A 19,200-nucleotide genomic window follows, 5' to 3' on the forward strand; every position below is an offset into this window, starting at 1 on the left:
GTCCCGGCTGCCCGCTGCGGTTCGCCAAGAAGGACAACATGGAGAAACACCACCGAGTGGTGAGTCTGTCTGTCTGTCTGTCACACACGGCGACCGCCCGCACGCGTGTCCCGGCTGCCCGCTGCGGTTCGCCAAGAAGGACAACATGGAGAAACACCACCGAGTGGTGAGTCTGTCTGTCTGTCTGTCACACACGGCGACCGCCCGCACGCGTGTCCCGGCTGCCCGCTGCGGTTCGCCAAGAAGGACAACATGGAGAAACACCACCGAGTGGTGAGTCTGTCTGTCTGTCTGTCACACACGGCGACCGCCCGCACGCGTGTCCCGGCTGCCCGCTGCGGTTCGCCAAGAAGGACAACATGGAGAAACACCACCGAGTGGTGAGTCTGTCTGTCTGTCTGTCACACACGGCGACCGCCCGCACGCGTGTCCCGGCTGCCCGCTGCGGTTCGCCAAGAAGGACAACATGGAGAAACACCACCGAGTGGTGAGTCTGTCTGTCTGTCTGTCACACACGGCGACCGCCCGCACGCGTGTCCCGGCTGCCCGCTGCGGTTCGCCAAGAAGGACAACATGGAGAAACACCACCGAGTGGTGAGTCTGTCTGTCTGTCTGTCACACACGGCGACCGCCCGCACGCGTGTCCCGGCTGCCCGCTGCGGTTCGCCAAGAAGGACAACATGGAGAAACACCACCGAGTGGTGAGTCTGTCTGTCTGTCTGTCACACACGGCGACCGCCCGCACGCGTGTCCCGGCTGCCCGCTGCGGTTCGCCAAGAAGGACAACATGGAGAAACACCACCGAGTGGTGAGTCTGTCTGTCTGTCTGTCACACACGGCGACCGGCCGCACGCGTGTCCCGGCTGCCCGCTGCGGTTCGCCAAGAAGGACAACATGGAGAAACACCACCGAGTGGTGAGTCTGTCTGTCTGTCTGTCACACACGGCGACCGGCCGCACGCGTGTCCCGGCTGCCCGCTGCGGTTCGCCAAGAAGGACAACATGGAGAAACACCACCGAGTGGTGAGTCTGTCTGTCTGTCTGTCACACACGGCGACCGCCCGCACGCGTGTCCCGGCTGCCCGCTGCGGTTCGCCAAGAAGGACAACATGGAGAAACACCACCGAGTGGTGAGTCTGTCTGTCTGTCTGTCACACACGGCGACCGCCCGCACGCGTGTCCCGGCTGCCCGCTGCGGTTCGCCAAGAAGGACAACATGGAGAAACACCACCGAGTGGTGAGTCTGTCTGTCTGTCTGTCACACACGGCGACCGCCCGCACGCGTGTCCCGGCTGCCCGCTGCGGTTCGCCAAGAAGGACAACATGGAGAAACACCACCGAGTGGTGAGTCTGTCTGTCTGTCTGTCACACACGGCGACCGGCCGCACGCGTGTCCCGGCTGCCCGCTGCGGTTCGCCAAGAAGGACAACATGGAGAAACACCACCGAGTGGTGAGTCTGTCTGTCTGTCTGTCACACACGGCGACCGGCCGCACGCGTGTCCCGGCTGCCCGCTGCGGTTCGCCAAGAAGGACAACATGGAGAAACACCACCGAGTGGTGAGTCTGTCTGTCTGTCTGTCACACACGGCGACCGGCCGCACGCGTGTCCCGGCTGCCCGCTGCGGTTCGCCAAGAAGGACAACATGGAGAAACACCACCGAGTGGTGAGTCTGTCTGTCTGTCTGTCACACACGGCGACCGCCCGCACGCGTGTCCCGGCTGCCCGCTGCGGTTCGCCAAGAAGGACAACATGGAGAAACACCACCGAGTGGTGAGTCTGTCTGTCTGTCTGTCACACACGGCGACCGCCCGCACGCGTGTCCCGGCTGCCCGCTGCGGTTCGCCAAGAAGGACAACATGGAGAAACACCACCGAGTGGTGAGTCTGTCTGTCTGTCTGTCACACACGGCGACCGGCCGCACGCGTGTCCCGGCTGCCCGCTGCGGTTCGCCAAGAAGGACAACATGGAGAAACACCACCGAGTGGTGAGTCTGTCTGTCTGTCTGTCACACACGGCGACCGGCCGCACGCGTGTCCCGGCTGCCCGCTGCGGTTCGCCAAGAAGGACAACATGGAGAAACACCACCGAGTGGTGAGTCTGTCTCTTTATGTTCATCTGGAAAACCACCGAGTGTTTGTTTGTGCGAGAAAACACGATGGCATATTCTGATTCTTGGGATTAGTTGCCAAGCGGGCCCCGGGCTCCCATGAGCCGTGGCAAAATGCCGGGATGACGCGAGGAAGACGATGATATTGCAATCAGCCGTTGTATTCGTGGTGCAGGTACACCTGGGTCAGCGGCCGCAGGTGTCGTGCGGCTTGTGCGGCAAGCTGCTGGCGCACGCGGCCTCGCTCAAGCTGCACGTCAACACCGTGCACCTCAAGCTGCCCGCGCCGCCCCGCGCGCCGCGACCACACAGGACCAGGAGGAAGGACAACGCTAGTTCTACTTAATACATTATAGCATAGACTAGGAATCCTCTAGACGGAGTTTAGAGCAATAGGGATGTTGACATGAATCGCGAATATATAACATGTTATGTTTTTACCATAGCAGGGAATATTAGAACGCGGAAAATCATATTTTGCAAGTGTAAATATGCGTAATAAATTAATTAAAAATAATCAAAAGTATTTAAAATAATGCCCAGTATCACGTGACTGCAAACGCCAATCGGAGCGCGTGACGTAATCACAGTGGAATCACCAAAGACGAGTTATAAAAGCTGCCTAAGTGTCTACAGATTATCGTACCGAAACGCGATCTTGGTGCGGTGCGGCGCACGAATCGATAGTGTGTAAGGTGGTGCGTTAAGGACGCAGTGAGAAAGAAGGTCGCTGTCCAATGCGGTAGTGTGTTAAGGCTTTTAAAAAATTGTCAGTTGCTATATAAAGAATAGGGATGTTGACAATTTTTTGGAACTGGTTTCATTTTGTAGACAGACACGTAATAATTACAGAAAAAAATATTAAAAAAATATATTCATTAATTTTGAATAAAAAAACATGTATAATAAGTTTCGTGTTTAAATTTCGCGCCTAAACGCTCCAAACTGTCACGTGACCTTGATGACGTAACGGCGTTTTAAACAAACTGCTGTCAGTCATTTTTTTAAATTCTTTATATGGCAACTAACAATTTTTTTTAAAGCCTTATCACACTACCGCATCGGACAGCGACCTTCTTTCTCGCTCTAACTTATAGCTGCGTCCTTAACGCACTACCTTACACACTATCGATTCGTGCGCCGCACCGCACCAAGATCGCGTTTCGGTACGATAATCTGTAGACACTTAGGCAGCTTTTATAACTTGTCTTTGGTGATTCCACTGCATAGATGGTAGTTCCACTGTGATTACGTCACGCGCTCCGAATGGCGTTTGCAGTCACGTGATACTGGGCATTATTTTAAATACTTTTGATTACTTTTAATTAATTTATTACGCATATTTACACTTGCAAAATATGATTTTCCGCGTTCTAATATTCCCTGCTATGGTAAAAACATAACATGCTATATATTCGCGATTCATGTCAACATCCCTATTTAAAAAAATGACTGACAGCAGTTTGTTTAAAACACCGTTACGTCATCAAGGTCACGTGACAATTTGGAGCGTTTAGGCGCGAAATTTAAACACGAAACTTATTATACATGTTTTTTTATTCAAAATTAATGAATATATTTTTTTAATATTTTTTTCTGTAATTATTACGTGTCTATCTACAAAATGAAACCAGTTCGAAAAAATTGTCAACATCCCTATTATTTCATGAAACCGATACTGCAAAAAATACTGGGTTGCGGGGGACGAGGTGAGCGAGTCCCGTGCCGTGATTGGTCCGTTCAAAGACACGGACGTCACACAAAGACACTGACTCGAAAATGGAGTAAAACTACCGTATATTTGTGGCAGAGGGGGTAGCGCTACTGTGCTCAGTCTGGAGGATGTCTTGTCTGTGCTTATTGTAATTGCCTATGTCAATTGTCAATATGTAGGTCATTTAATGTAATTACGTTTTAGAATATTATTTTTTCTACTCGTCGACTCTTAATTCAAGGTTTACGTATACAAAACTACAAGATGATGATTCGAGAGAAAAAAAACTGGGTTTGCAGTGGACATGGTGTATGTATACCTAACTTCATTTCCTAAATTCTGTACGTACCTATACTATATGTGATGTCATGATGTGTATGCTTGCCTGCAACTTGTATTCTAGTCATTCGTAATAAGAACCTGATGTGATGTGAGGTAGATAAGATGATAACATTAACTACATGTTTTGCGTTAAAAATATATTTAAATTGTCGTATAATGTACTAACACTGAACTTGGCAATAATGTAAATAAAGTGATATACAATATTATTGTTTTTTTATTCATTCTGCGCAGATTTCACCAAAATCTTGTTAGCTGAGGCCCTACCGCGAAAAATTAAAATCGGAATTTCTTTTGTCTGCTTTTCTATCGTTCGAATATGCAAGAGCCATAGAGACGCAGATAACGAAAGAAAAAAGGTTTTTGTTTTTGGTCGCGGTGCGGTGCGGTAGTGTGTTAGTGCGATGTATTGAATAAGGGTAGATTAAGATTTACGCGCCTACCTACGAAAAACAAATAAATCAGTCTTGAATATACTCGCGTTCTGTGTTATTTGACTCCTATAGATTAATTCCCAGTACATAATATTTGGCTAACGAGGATGTCGAAAACATTACCTTTTAACATTAAGGAGTTTAATTTACGCTCGGGAAAGTGGAATACGTACATAAGTCAGTTAACGGCATGGTTTGATGTAACAAACGTAAAAGCGGACAATCGGGCGCAGTACCTTATCGCGGTGGTTGGTACGGAAACTTTGGACTTAATAATAGATTTGTGTTATCCATCGGAGCCCGATACAGTGAGTTACGACGATATAGTGTCAAAAGTTCGCGAACATTTATCACCTAAGCGATCCGAGTTGGCAGAGCGTATGACATTTCGGGCATGTAAGCAAACGGCCGACCAGTCCATTAATGAGTACGTGGCACAACTCAAGCAGCTTGCTCAGAAATGCAATTTCACCAGTGCTACGTACTTAGAAGAGAACCTACGTGATCAGCTCGCATACGGATTGAGAAGCGATGCGATACGTTTCAAGCTGTTAACTGAGGACAAATTAACATACAGCCGCGCAGTGGAAATAGCGACGTCGTTGGAGGCGGCGGAGCGAGACTCAAAGGCGAGCGGACCCAGCGGCGGCGCTGGGGGCGGGACATCGGCGCCGATGTCGACGCGAGAAGAGGACGTGCACGCGGTGCGCGTCGGCGGCGGCGGCGGCGCGCGCGCGCCCCCGCGCCGCAGGCAGCCGGCGGCGGCGCCGCGCGCGCGCTGTCCCCGGTGCTTGGGCACGCACCATCCGAGGAGCTGCTCATTTATGAACACGGAGTGCTACGTGTGTGGCAAGAAGGGACATATAGCTAAAGCGTGTAAAAACCGTAAACATCATAGCGTCAACGTGTGCACGGAGTATACGGACGCCAGCGACGACGTCGGGTCGGAGGCCAGCGACGACGTCGGGTCGGAGGACGGCGACGACGAGTACGACGTGCCGTTATACTCTATAGACGACGACGATGCCGACGGTGATCAACCATGGTGGCGCACAGTGACGGTGAACGGAGTCAAGGTGCGCATGCAACTGGACTGTGGCTCTGCGATAAGCGCTATGTCTAGCAATTTGTTTAACCAGCTGTTTAAAAATGTTAATTTGTTGCCTTCTAATACAAATTTAAAAATGTACGCGGGACAAAAAGTCACACCGAAGGGCATTATGTTGTGTGAAGTTATGTATGGCAATAAAAAAAATCAAATTTAAAGTTAGTCGTAGTAGACTCGGACGACAGCCCGCCCATTATCGGACGTCGGTGGATGACGGCGTTAGGTATAAAATGCAGTCCCGAGACTCCCGAGTCGATATACAATATTAATAACGGTCGCGAAGGTGTAGGGACACAGCTGGCTCGAGAGTTCCCGCAGGTGTTCGCCCAGAGAACTGGCAAGTTCACAGGTAAGCCCATACAATTAAGAGTGGCCAGCGACGCGCGGCCCGTGTTCTGCAAGCCGCGGCCGCGCGCCGCCGTGGAGGCCGAGCTGGAGCGCCTGCAGGCGGACGGGGTCATCTCGCCGGTGGAGGCGAGCGAGTGGGGGACGCCCGTCGTGCCCGTCATCAAACAATCAGGTGAGGTAAGTATCCCGCAAATGGTAGCGGGGCGCTTGCAGCGGTGGGCGGTAATTTTAAGCGGATACGACTATGAGATAGCTTGCGTTAAATCGGAACAAAATTGTATAATGTTTGAATACAGGGTGGTGGTACCTACGACTCTGGGCGCACGCGTGCTGCGCGAGTTACACGCAGCGCACGGCGGCGCGGTACGCACGAAGGCGCTGGCGCGCGCCTATGTATGGTGGCCCGGCCTGGGCGCGGACGTGGAGCGGGTGACAGCCGAGTGCGCAGCGTGCGCGGCGGAGCGCCCGGCGCCGGCACGGGCGGCCACGCACCCGTGGGAGTGGCCGCAGGAGAGGTGGTATCGAGTACACGTGGACTTCCTAACGCCGACAGCTGGTACGTATTATTTTGTCCTGATTGACGCCTACTCCAAATGGATTGAGTCATACCTAAAGAAAGTGGACATTAAGCACATCCGCATTTCCCCGTATAAGCCGAGCAGCAATGGGGCTGCCGAAAACACAATCGGGTTAATTAAAAAATGCTTAAAAAAGGCGGAACGAGATAATGTGAATGTGCATGAAGCATTGCAAACATACCTATTAACCCATCGCATAACCCCGCATTCTACGATAGGTAAGTCGCCAGCTGAACTATTGTTAAAGCGCACCATACGCAGTCGCTTTGATTTGCTGCGGCCAGACCCGAGGGAAGAAGTAAGGGAAGCTCAACGAAAACAGATAGGTATGAAGGCATCGCCGACTCGCGAGTTTAAGGTAGGAGAAAAGATTATGTATCGAGTCTATCAGCAAAACAAGCAATTTTGGGCAGCAGGTTCGGTCATCGAACGTCTGGGCCCCTTGACATACCGCGTAGAAGGGGCCGACGGACGCAGTCACAAAAGGCATGTCGATCAATTGCTTAATGATAGCAGCGTTAACACAGAGGGCGTGAAAGGTACGAAAATATTAACATGTTCTGACTCACAAGAATTGAACCGGGCTACCACGCTAGCTCAGGGGATTCCGGCCAGCACTGAGTCACTACACCGCACAAGCAACGACAATAGCACGACTTCAAATATACCTGTACAAAGACCGAAACGCGTTCGTCGTCCACCGATAAGATATATATTATACAATGTTAGTATAATAGCAAGCTTATCTATTATAAGCCTTATCCAATTGTGTTAAAGACGTCTTAGATTATGTAATAATATTGTTGTAAGTTAGGCGCTCATAATTTGCATGTTAGTTTTGTAGACACTATTCAAATCAGTAGGTAACGCTAATTTAGACCTTGTTGTCATAGTATGTAAATTTAATATCGCTTGATATCGCCGACTGAGTATAACACTAAGGTACTTTTTATTACATTACAATAAACGCATGATTGTTCCGGAATAGTAATTTAGGGTGTAAAACAGATGTTGTATTTAGTTAGAATAAGTATTCAATAGCCTATGTAATTAACCTAAAATATGTGTATTGTACTACTTAGTAACCAATGCAATAGAAGATAGATGTGGATAAGCAAACTGACACGTAACATAAGTATGTACATAAGAAGTTATTACTAAGCTCATTTTCTGTAAGGGGGGAAGGATGCGATGTATTGAATAAGGGTAGATTAAGATTTACGCGCCTACCTACGAAAAACAAATAAATCAGTCTTGAATATTCTCGCGTTCTGTGTTATTTGACTCCTATAGATTAATTCCCAGTACATAATAGTTAGTGATTTAAATTTGTTAGAAAATCTGTGGAGCCCTTACGTTAAGCGCGTCCTTTTCTAATCTGTAGCTAGAGTGAGAAAATGTCATCAAAGGGAAATGGCTAGCTGAAATAGTCCTGGCACCTAGTACCAAGTCGTGGTTTGAATACCAAAGAAAATATGTAGAAAGGGGATTTATTACAACTATGTGTAGATTGCGCATTGGTCATGGTCGTTTTGCTGCACATCTATAATATTCAGATTAGAGCTAAGTGATTCTGCTGTTTGTGCACATTGTAATTTTAATTTATGTGATCTTGATCATATTTTTTTCCATTGTCCTTCATTTAATTTACAAAGGCTATTGTTTGTTGCTATGTGTATGGATACAGGTTTGCAAGTTCTGCCAAACTCTGTACAGGGCCTTTTGAAATATCAACAATTATATCCTGTAATCTATGAATTTGTTATTCACACTATTGGCAGTCTGTAATTTTTTCATAAATGATTGAAATAACCATAAAATGTATGTCTAATGTAATGTTAAATTTTAGGTATAAGCTGGGCATTGTAATTACTTTACACATAGACTAATGTAATGTAACTTTTAAATTCATATCACATTGTACTGTGTATAAGCTGGAATTGTAATTTGTTTCGTTTTATGTTTGAGCTGATGGCCAAGTTGCCAATGCTCGTAATAAATTAAAAAAAAAAAATGAGAAAATGTCAAAATGTTTGAGGTTAGTTTATTTATTATGTTCTAAGCTGAATATCTTATTCTTAATATTCTGTAGATTAGTATTGTAGTCAAGTAAATAAATAATCGTACCCCCGGTACTGTTGCGAGCCCGCCCGGGTTGTCCTCGAGTCGTGTTGGTCGTGTATTCGAAGATAAAGGCATAGGTGTGTATTTTATACTGTGTATATCTTGTATAGCTCTTTATTCTGAAATATCTGGGTGACCGAGCTTTGCTCGGAAAACATAATAAAAACTCGAAAACGCGCGTTTTTTCAGAGATAAGACCTAGATACATCAATTTTTCGCCCCCGAAAAACCCCGTATTGCAAATTTCATAGAAATCATTAGAGCCGTTTCCGACATCCCCGAAATATATATACTTACATATAATAGTAGTTTATGCAACAGTGATATAATAAGGGTTCTTAAAATTCAAGGGTCGAAGTTACAAAACGAGACGTAGTCGAGTTTTGTAAAAAAAGACCCGAGAATTTTAAGAACCAATTATGAGCTGTTGCATACATTACTTTTTCTATGAGTTATTATTAAAAAAAAGTGTTATTATTTAAAAAAAATTGAGTTATTATTTAAAAAAAAAAGAGTTATTATTGTAAATGAAAACATACCTCTTTCAATCAAGATGATCGGAACTTGTATCTTTAAAAAAAATAAAGCAGTTGTATTATACTCATAAGATGACTGCTAGCAGTCATCTTATGAGCCTATAGACAAATCATTCAAATGACATTGCTTTAGATATCACTGTCAGTCATTTAATTGACACATTTAAATGCTGGAGTAGAAAAATAAATATACAAGAATTGCTCGTTTAAAGGTATAAGATATAAAAGTTTCTGCTATGTTATGTACCTGATAAACTGACGCTGTATCGGCAGGCGTGTCTCACTCCGCGATTTCGTCGCTTTGCTACAGGTAGCTAAAAGTACATCCATTCCGGCCCCAATTTTGGGGAAAGCCATAAGCCGCGCGTGGCGCTGTCGCCACCTAGCGGCCATATCTGTGCTGATCGTAACAGACGCGTTTTGTTAGAGAGTGAGTCTTCTGTACTTAGTACTATTATTTATTCTGTGGTATCGGTGAGACGTGACTTCGATTTCGTAACGCGCCTATTTCCTCACGTTTACGCCGACTGACTTTATTTATAAATGTTGTCTTAGGGTGGTAATCCATCTGTCCAATATCTTGGTCCAATTTCATTGCGTCTCACTCTCTCATTAAGCAAAAGTTGAGACAAAATACACTTTGGACAGGTGGAATAGTGGAATACCACCCTTAGACACTAACCAGGGCTCGGAGACCGTTTTATTTTTCAAACCGGTTTCGTTCAGATCACCCTGATATGAAAGGCATTTATTTTCCGTTCGCGGTTACCGGTTAAATACCTGATTGTTCGTCCTTCGTTTTTGTGGAAAGAAATAAAGTGGTTAAATTGAAAATATTGAAGCAAGTTAGAATGAGTAAGTTATTCCTGTTTCTTTCACGCATGACAACAAGTTTAACTGAGTCTCCAAAAGCCAGGAGTATGACTACCTCTGCTTATCTTTCAAATCTGCCCTGTGCACAACCTCCTTAAGTACTATAATATGTAATGAAGTAATTTTAGACAGACCGGATACCGGATATCCGGCCTGGACACTGGCCGAATATCCGGTATCCGGCCGCCGGATATTCGGCCGGTGGAACTATACCTATATTTTGAGTTTTGCAGTTGCGCGTCGTCGGCGTCGTGCAGGTTTCGACCTGTTTCGTAGTGAACGTTCGCGCGGACACATTTCTAGGATCGTAACGAGTTTTATCATGTCATGACGTAGTAAGTTCATTTATAGTTACAAGTGCGCGCGCGTATTTTTGTGTAAACAAATAAGTGTATTAAGTTGACTGTACCTTGTTCCAAGCCTTCAAATTGAGATGGCGACATTCGTTTCATACTGGCAACACCACAGTTCCGATGACGTCAGGCGCAATACCGGCTTTTATAACGGGTTTTCCATGTTTTTTCGAATCCAGCTGGCGGGCTGCGCGCCAATGCTCAGACCATTGGCGATTTGTTTCTGGCAGAGGAAACACCTATAAGTTTAGAAAAATTTCGAAGTAATTTTCTAAACAATTTCAGTTCCATTATGGAGAGTTCAAATCCTAATAATGTTCAACATGATCCAGGTGCATCGGGTTTAACTGAGCATGAACGCATGACCAGGTTAGAGGATGTAGTGTCCAATTTGGCCCACGAGGTAAGGTCTTTACGTGACAATTTTTCTACTCGTTTGCGGGAATACTCCAGTGATTCGGACGTGCTATCAATTGTCGCGCCTGAAGATCTGGAGGTTCCAGAGGCTCCTCCGGTGCCTGTCCCGGGGCCTGCAAAGGATATTAGTTTCAAACTTGAGACTACCCTCAAGTCGTCGGGCGCGATAACCTCAAAGGAGCATGCTGATATTTTGGACAAGTTGCAGCATTTCAATTCGAACGACTGGTCGCAGGTACGGTACATAGATGCTCAGAATACGTACGTGTCATCACCTGGCTTTACTGATTTGGAGAGTAATGACATGATAAAGTCTTTTGATCGTAACCGTGCCCTCGCCGTTACAGAAAAGACTCTAGCCGCTGTGTCTCATGCTCTCATTATACAAAATGAGAAATTGAAAGCTGGCTTTGAAACTTTCGTGTCTTGGATAAGTTCGCAAGGTGATTGCACGGTTGAGGCGGTAGCAGACAAAATCAACGAGGTGTTCTCGGAAGGTGACTATTCTCGCATTCACTTGGACCTCTTGCAGATGGTTTGTGGCCGTCGCGCAGACATTATCCAGCAACGGAGAGATGGAGTATTGCACTTCGTCAAAGATCGCTACATGAAGGAATCTCTTCGGAAGATCCCTCCAACACAGGAGCACCTCTTCGATGACAAGCGGTTTTCTGACTGTATAACGAAGAATGGCGGAATTGACAAGGTATTTTTCTGTCCACGCACTCCTGCGCAGGGAGTTGCTAGCAAACGAGCTCCTGCGCAAGGAGTCTCACAGCCGGAGCAGAACAAGAAGGCTGCGGACTATTCTAGTTTCCGCGTGTATCCAGGGCCTTCTGCTGCTCCCGCCCAGGCTCCTCAGGACAGAAAGCGAAAAGCCGGGCCATTTCGATCCAATCAGCGAAGCGACAAATATTACAGGAACAGGCAAGGTAAGCGATCTCGCAGGCGCTACGACTGACTATCTCAGCTTCAAAGCGGGTCAACTGGAGCTTTTTATAAACCAATGGAAAGCCATGGGGGCTCCAGACTACATAATCAAGATTTTGTCTGGGTACCGGATACCCTTTGTCAAAAAACCGCCTCTAGTTCACCCCTCCAGACTTTCATCAAAATTTTCCACGAAGGAAAGTCCGGAAATGATCGTTCAAATGAAAAGCATGATGGAACAGGGTGTGCTAGAGCCGGCTTCGTTGACCCCAAGTTTTGTATCGAACATGTTTTTGGTTCCGAAAAAAGGTGGGAGCGTACGCCCAGTCTTCAACCTAAGACAACTAAACAAGTACGTATATGTGGCCAAATTTCACCTCATCAATATGTACAAGGTCCCAGACTTTCTTCAACCACGAGATTGGCTCGTCAAGCTCGATCTCCACAACGCATACTTTCATATTCCGGTCACGGCATCACACCGGAGATTCCTGAGGGTAATGTTTCAGCACCGGCTTTGGCAGGTGACCTCCTTGCCATTCGGCCTCGCATCATCTCCGAGGACATTTGCTCTAGTCACCAATTGGATTGCGGAAGTGCTGAGATCTCGCGGTATCAGGGTCATCGTATATTTGGACGACTTTCTTCTTGCATGCCAGAGCCGATCATTGCTTCAGAATCAAGTAAGACTCACCCTACAGATCCTCGAGGGTCTAGGCTGGACTGTAAATTACGGAAAGTCCGTCCTAACCCCCCAGAAGTCCATAGAGTTCCTGGGAATTCGTTGGGACCCTTGGAGCAACCTGAAGTCCCTCCCAGAAGCAAAGATTCAGAATGTTGTGCAAAAATGCCGAATGCTGGTAAATCGCAGGTGCGCTTCATTAAAGCAGGCCCAATCTTTACTGGGTCTAGTGAATTTCGCCAGCTTCGTTGTTCCGAGGGGTCGACTCAACAGCAGGCTGTTGATGACGTTTTGCAACCAGCTGCTGCACATGTCCCCAAGAACGAAGGTAAAGCTTCCAGTAACTCTATACACCGAGCTGGATTGGTGGATCAACCACGTAGCTGCCACATCTCCTCTTCACCCTCCAGCGCCCCAATTCTTTCTGACTACGGATGCGTCTGGCCAGGGCTGGGGCGCTCTACTCAACAACAAGCAGTTAGCTGGCCAATGGTCGCTATGGGAGGCTCGTCAACATTCAAATCTCCTAGAGATGATGGCAGTACAGAAGGTAATAACATCGCAGAGCCGGTTACTGACGCAATCGTCTCTAATGATTATGTCGGACAATCGGACGGTTGTGTCATATCTGCGCAACGAAGGCGGTACGAGGTCACAGCAGATGATGGAGATGACTTACCTGGTGATGGATGCGTTGGACCGCTATCACATTCACATGACAGTCCAGTTCATTCCCGGCAGATACAACACGGAAGCAGACAGACTCTCAAGGTTTCGCGGTCAGTCGGAGTGGCACCTGCTGTCTCCAGCAACGCACCAGATATTCCAGGTTTGGGGTACTCCGCAAATAGACCTTTTCGCATCGAGGAGAGCCCATGTGGTGCCGACATATGCGACTCTAGACCAGACGGATCCAGATGCGTCCTTCGTCGATGCGTTCAGTCGGAGATGGGAGTATCAACTGGCGTGGATATTTCCTCCCCCATGTCTAATCCCGAGAGTTCTTGGTCACCTGAACGACGCAGAGGGTATGTACCTATTGATCGTGCCGAATTGGGAGAAGGTGTTTTGGCGCAGCGACCTGAAGAGCCGATCCCTGGCCCCTCCAATAGAAATTCAGGACCTGGAGAACCGCTTAGTAGACATACAGACTCGGAGACCTCCGATCGATGTCAAGCGGATAGCTTTAGAAGTCTGGCTGATACAGGGTGGGCCGCATTGTTAGGTACGTGGAACGATAAGCAAAAGGATTTACTTGCAAGCGGTTGGCGAAAATCTTCGTTAGCTTCTTACAAGCCAGCGTGGCTAAGGTGGTGTAGGTGGTGTACTGCCCATAATGTCGCCAGAGACAATCCAGAACCGCAAGATTTGGCAAGATTTCTTACAGACTTGCACCTGGTAGAAAAGTTATCCCATAGTACAATTTGCTCACACAAATCGGTTGTCTCAACTTTTTGTCCCGTACGTGCAGGCCCACCGCTTAGCTCGCATATAGTTGTCCGCCAGGCTTTGAAAGCTATAGCTTTGAGTAGACCCATGCCTCGTAAGGCAAGTATATGGGATGTTAGAGATTTATGTACTTATTTGGAGAATAACGAACCTTTACATACCAGTTTATTTGAGGTGTCTAAGAGATGTGCGATTTTGTTATTGCTTTGTTCAGGGCGACGCGTACATGACCTGACGTTATTGAGTATAAATGATTCCAGTTGTAAGATTGATTCTGACAGTATTATATTTTGGCCCGAATTCGGTTCCAAGACAGACAGTGCTTCACGCAGGCAATCTGGTTGGAAATTGTTATCATGTGATTACAATAAAAATATAGATCCCGTTTATTGGATAAAATTATTAATTTCCTTGTCTCGGAACCGAAGAGGGAATATAAATAATCTATTTATTTCTATATGTGGTCCTGTGAAGCCAGCTTCACGAACCATCATTGGTGGATGGATAAAGGCGGTCCTTAAAGACGCTAATATCAATAGTAGTGCGGGCAGTGTCCGTTCCGCGGTTGCTTCGTCGGGCTGGCTTGATAACCATAACATTAATGATATCTTGGAAAGAGGTAATTGGCAAAGTGCTAATACATTTCATAAGTTTTATAGAAAAACGATTAGTACTCGTGATTCGCATTCTAATCCTTTAGATAGATGTTTTGAGACGATATAATTCACTTATTCTAATCGATGTTAATATAAGGTCATACCAATCAGGTTTATTATAGAAGTTGGTTTTTATGTTAATGCAATACAGGTTTTCTTTTAAGTCTATCTAGTCTTTTATTCACATTGGCGATCTATTCAATATTATCAATCCTCACTCATCCAGCAGTCGATAACAAACACTTCTCAATTTGAAGGCTTGGAACAAGGTACAGTCAACTTAATAGACAAATTTTACCTAAAAATAAAATTTATATTAAGTTACTTACCTTGTTCCAAGCCTGATTTCATTGCTGCCTGCTGGCAATTTGTAAATTTGATACTTGTACACGATTAATTTCATTCACATACACATTTTATCATAATCATAATACTTATATTTCAGCAAAAGTAAGTATTATCATAATAAAGCTTTTATTTCAGCAGTAGGGTTTAGTTTTAAGCTTGTCTTTTCAGCTGTCAATGAAATACCGTGCTACCTCTGTAAACAAAACAAGTACCTACAGCTGCGCTGAATACTGTGTTTGTTTACATGATAAAACTTCGCCACCTGTCTACCCACAGTGGCAATTTTGCCACCTGTCTATCTACAGTGGCTAACTACCGTCCACCGTCATAACATTGGACGGTAGGTCAAGATAATCAAATTGAGAGTCCAATGGTCTGAGCATTGGCGCGCAGCCCGCCAGCTGGATTCGAAAAAACATGGAAAACCCGTTATAAAAGCCGGTATTGCGCCTGACGTCATCGGAACTGTGGTGTTGCCAGTATGAAACGAATGTCGCCATCTCAATTTGAAGGCTTGGAACAAGGTAAGTAACTTAATATAAATTTTATTTTTAGGTAAAATTTGTCTATTGTGTGACATTGGTTACGTATTCATTTCTATCTACTGTGTCGTTAGCATTATGACCGTGACTGTTTTTTAGATTCATTATTTTACCCCAAATTTGTGTTAATTTTACTATCCGGTATCCGGCCGGATACTAGAATAACGGCCGGATAGGCCGGATACCGGGTAGTAACCGGATATCCAGAGCATCTCTAGTTGTGACACAGTTTTGTGGGGCACGTATTTGATATTTGATATGGATATTAACACACCCAGCAGCATTCTGAGCGTGTTTATGGAGCGCGAAAACGGCCTCATGCTCAGCCGTTGGCAGAGACTGCATGCAGTCGTCGTTTAGTTTTAAGTAGTTAGTCTCTTTTTATGTCTTACTAACACTAGAAATAAGATTTTAATGTTTACTATCCATGTATGGACCTTTTAGTCTGAAATAAATAATTTTTATTTATTTTGTTATTTATTAATAGTCAGTGGCATAACATGAACTAAGTAGTCTATTTATAGGCGTGGACAAAGTCACATCTGCTTTTCTTTCAATGTGTTTTCCCAGGATGATAAAAAAAGGGTGGAGTGAGTTATGTTTATTTTCAAAAATAAAGAATGTTTCCTTTAAGTTAAATTAGCTAGGTAATTTAAGGTTTTAAGGCACTTTCCCTCCAGGGCCGATAATTTTTTTTCACCCTGTATTATTGTTTAATTTGTTTACTTTTTTGACCTGAGGATGATTAAAAATCAGAGAACTGAGTTATTGTTTTGAAGCAAGTCATTCTGTATATTCATTGCAGGTGCTACCGGTACCAGTTACTATAGCTATAGCACACAACATGTCTCTAGAGACAGCACATCTTGTGGAGACAGAGGTGTGCGTGAAAACGGAGCACGGAGAGGTGTGCGTGAAAACGGAGCCCGGAGAGGTGTGCGTGAAAACGGAGCCCGGAGAGGTGTGCGTGAAAACGGAGCCCGGAGAGGTGTGCGTGAAAACGGAGCCTGAAGAGGTGTGCATGAAAACGGAGCCCGGAGAGGTGTGCGTGAAAACGGAGCCCGGAGAGGTGTGCGTGAAAACGGAGCCCGGAGAGGTGTGCATGAAGGAGGAGCGGGAGTCCGAGGCCAGCGTGCTGCGCGGAGTGAGCGCGGCGGCCGCGGAGGCTGAACTATACATCGACCATGAGGTCAAGGACGAGCTCGTGCTGGGCCCCGAGGAGTGGCACCGCCCCAGGGTGCTCCCATTACAAGGTCAGTTATTATTTAAAAATAATGATATGGTTGTATGAAGCTGAGCTATTTACTATTTATTTATATATACATATACAGATAGTTATGGATATTTACCTTTGTACATTATCTTTTATCAAAATTTGCAAACCATCTTACTGGGGCCCGTTTCTCAAAAGCTTGTAACTTGTAATACAAGTGGCAGTCCCTTTAAAGCTGTCAAAAAGTGACATCCGCCTGTATTACAAGTTGCAAGCTTTTGAGAAACGGGTCCCTGGTGTCTGATAGAATTGATATTTGAAATACAATGCAATATTATTTAAATAATTCACTCATATTACCAGCCATAATAATTAACTAGTGGCCCATAGATAAATACTTTAAATTATACTGGGTCAACCAAATCTTGTCAGTAAATAGGAACAAAAAAAACTATACTCATCCTTTTCTTTTGGGTGCTAGTACTAGTGTAAGACAAAGATAGTATGATTCTCTCTGTCTATGTTTGAAATCAAACAGACCTTTGACACACTATAGCATACAATAGCATAAAATATATATTTTAAAACGAAATACTACAAATCACATTACGGTTGCTATGCCTTACGCAACCCCGCAGTGTCAGGGAGCCGGCCGCGGCCCCGCCGAAACTTTACATCCTTCAGCCAAAACTCCTCCTTGGCATAGAGAAAAAAATACATAGAGTAGTAATAAAATAGTCTTTTTGGTACTAAAACTGATGTATGGAGTGAGCACTCCATACATCAGTTTTAGTACCAAAAAGACTATTAGCATCTAGCATCGAGTAGCGGAACTATCAGTACTGCTACTTGACAATAGATGTAGCACCGACCGGAAAGTCTTATGCTGTTGAGATAAGACTTTGCGGTCGGTGCTACATCTATTGCCAAGTTAGCAGTACTGATAGTTCCGCTACTCGATGTTAGATGTAGACACTGAAATTAATAGTCTGAACTGATGTATGGAGTGAGCACTCTTGTCTTAATATATTTCTCTATGTCCTTGGTGAAGGTTGCTAGACGTTGAGTCGGAACGCTCCCCACAAACGAAATAAAATTCGCATTGTGTCGAGATTACAACATTTATAACTTCGCGACCCGCAGGATGAGTCCGGACTTTGCTCTTACATACTTTTTGTCTTGATGCAGGACAGTAAAGTGAGAAACATCTTCGCCTTCCGCAGACAATAGGGAATCTTACGCGATACACGCAGAGGGGCGCCTCTACCACAATCTATCACAATCCTGGGGGTCTACCTCGAAACAAGTAAATCGAAATTTCGGTCTCTGTCACACTCTTGCATATTCGAGCGATAAAGAGGCAGACTAAATTTTGATGATCGCCTTTCCCGGTAGGCCCTTGTCATTGTGAAAAAAATACATAGATTGCTCACTCCATACATCAGTTTTCCATAGACCGGAAAGTCTAATGCTCCACAACAAGACTTTCCGGTCGGTGCTACAATGTCAAGTAGCAGTACTGATAATTTCGCTACTCGATGCTAGATGTCGACTGCGAAAATAATAGTCTTTTTAACTCACATTTATAGACGGTCTAAAAATGCGAAATGTGTGTGTGTGTAAATGGGGTCTATAAATGTGAGTTAATATGTGTTCAAAACGCGAAAGTTTTAAATACCTATTTTAATAGTCTTTTTGGTACCAAAACTGATGTATGAAGTGAGCACTCTTGTCTTACTATATATTTCTCTATGGCCTTGTTAACAAACCGCCTTGATGCATCAATGTCATATTTTATTGTCTGTGAAAACTTGTCAAAAAACAGTTTAAGGCACAGTATGGTTTACTATAGGCGCTAGTTCTGCACTCTGGCGGCAGAACATTGCAGTAATACCCCCTATTAGGGCCCGGCCACATGTGAGCGGTGCGGCGCCGCCGCCGCCGCGCGGCGCGGCACCGCAGAAATCTGCGGCGCCGCAAACCGCTCTGCGGCGACGCCCGCCGCAACGCAAAATTTTGCGGTGCCGCGCTGCGGCGCCGCAAAGCGGTGCGCGGCGCCGCGCGCGGTGCCGCAAAGCGGTGAGTTTCGCCGCGCGCGGTGCCGCCGAGCGGCGTGCGGCGCCGCAGATTTCTGCGGTGCCGCGCCGGTATTTTCTTTTGAAATGATTTGCATCTTCATTCATTATACGAAGATATGGGTCCACCCAAAATTTTCTTTTCAATTGTTTTTTTATTTCTGCGCCTTCTTAATAGCACTGGCAGTATACCGAGAAATTCAGTAAAATGCTGCAAATGATGTTAAAGGTATGAAAATCGGTACGATTGATCTTTAGGATATTTGAAACAATTTGACCCGAAGCACCATTAAAAAAATGAGATGAGATATCTTTTTAGGGTTCCGTAGCCAAATGGCAAAAAATGGAACCCTTATAGATTCGTCATGTC

This window comes from Cydia amplana, chromosome 26 (genome assembly GCF_948474715.1).
Source record: "Cydia amplana chromosome 26, ilCydAmpl1.1, whole genome shotgun sequence".
Classification (NCBI taxonomy): Eukaryota; Metazoa; Arthropoda; class Insecta; order Lepidoptera; family Tortricidae; genus Cydia; species Cydia amplana.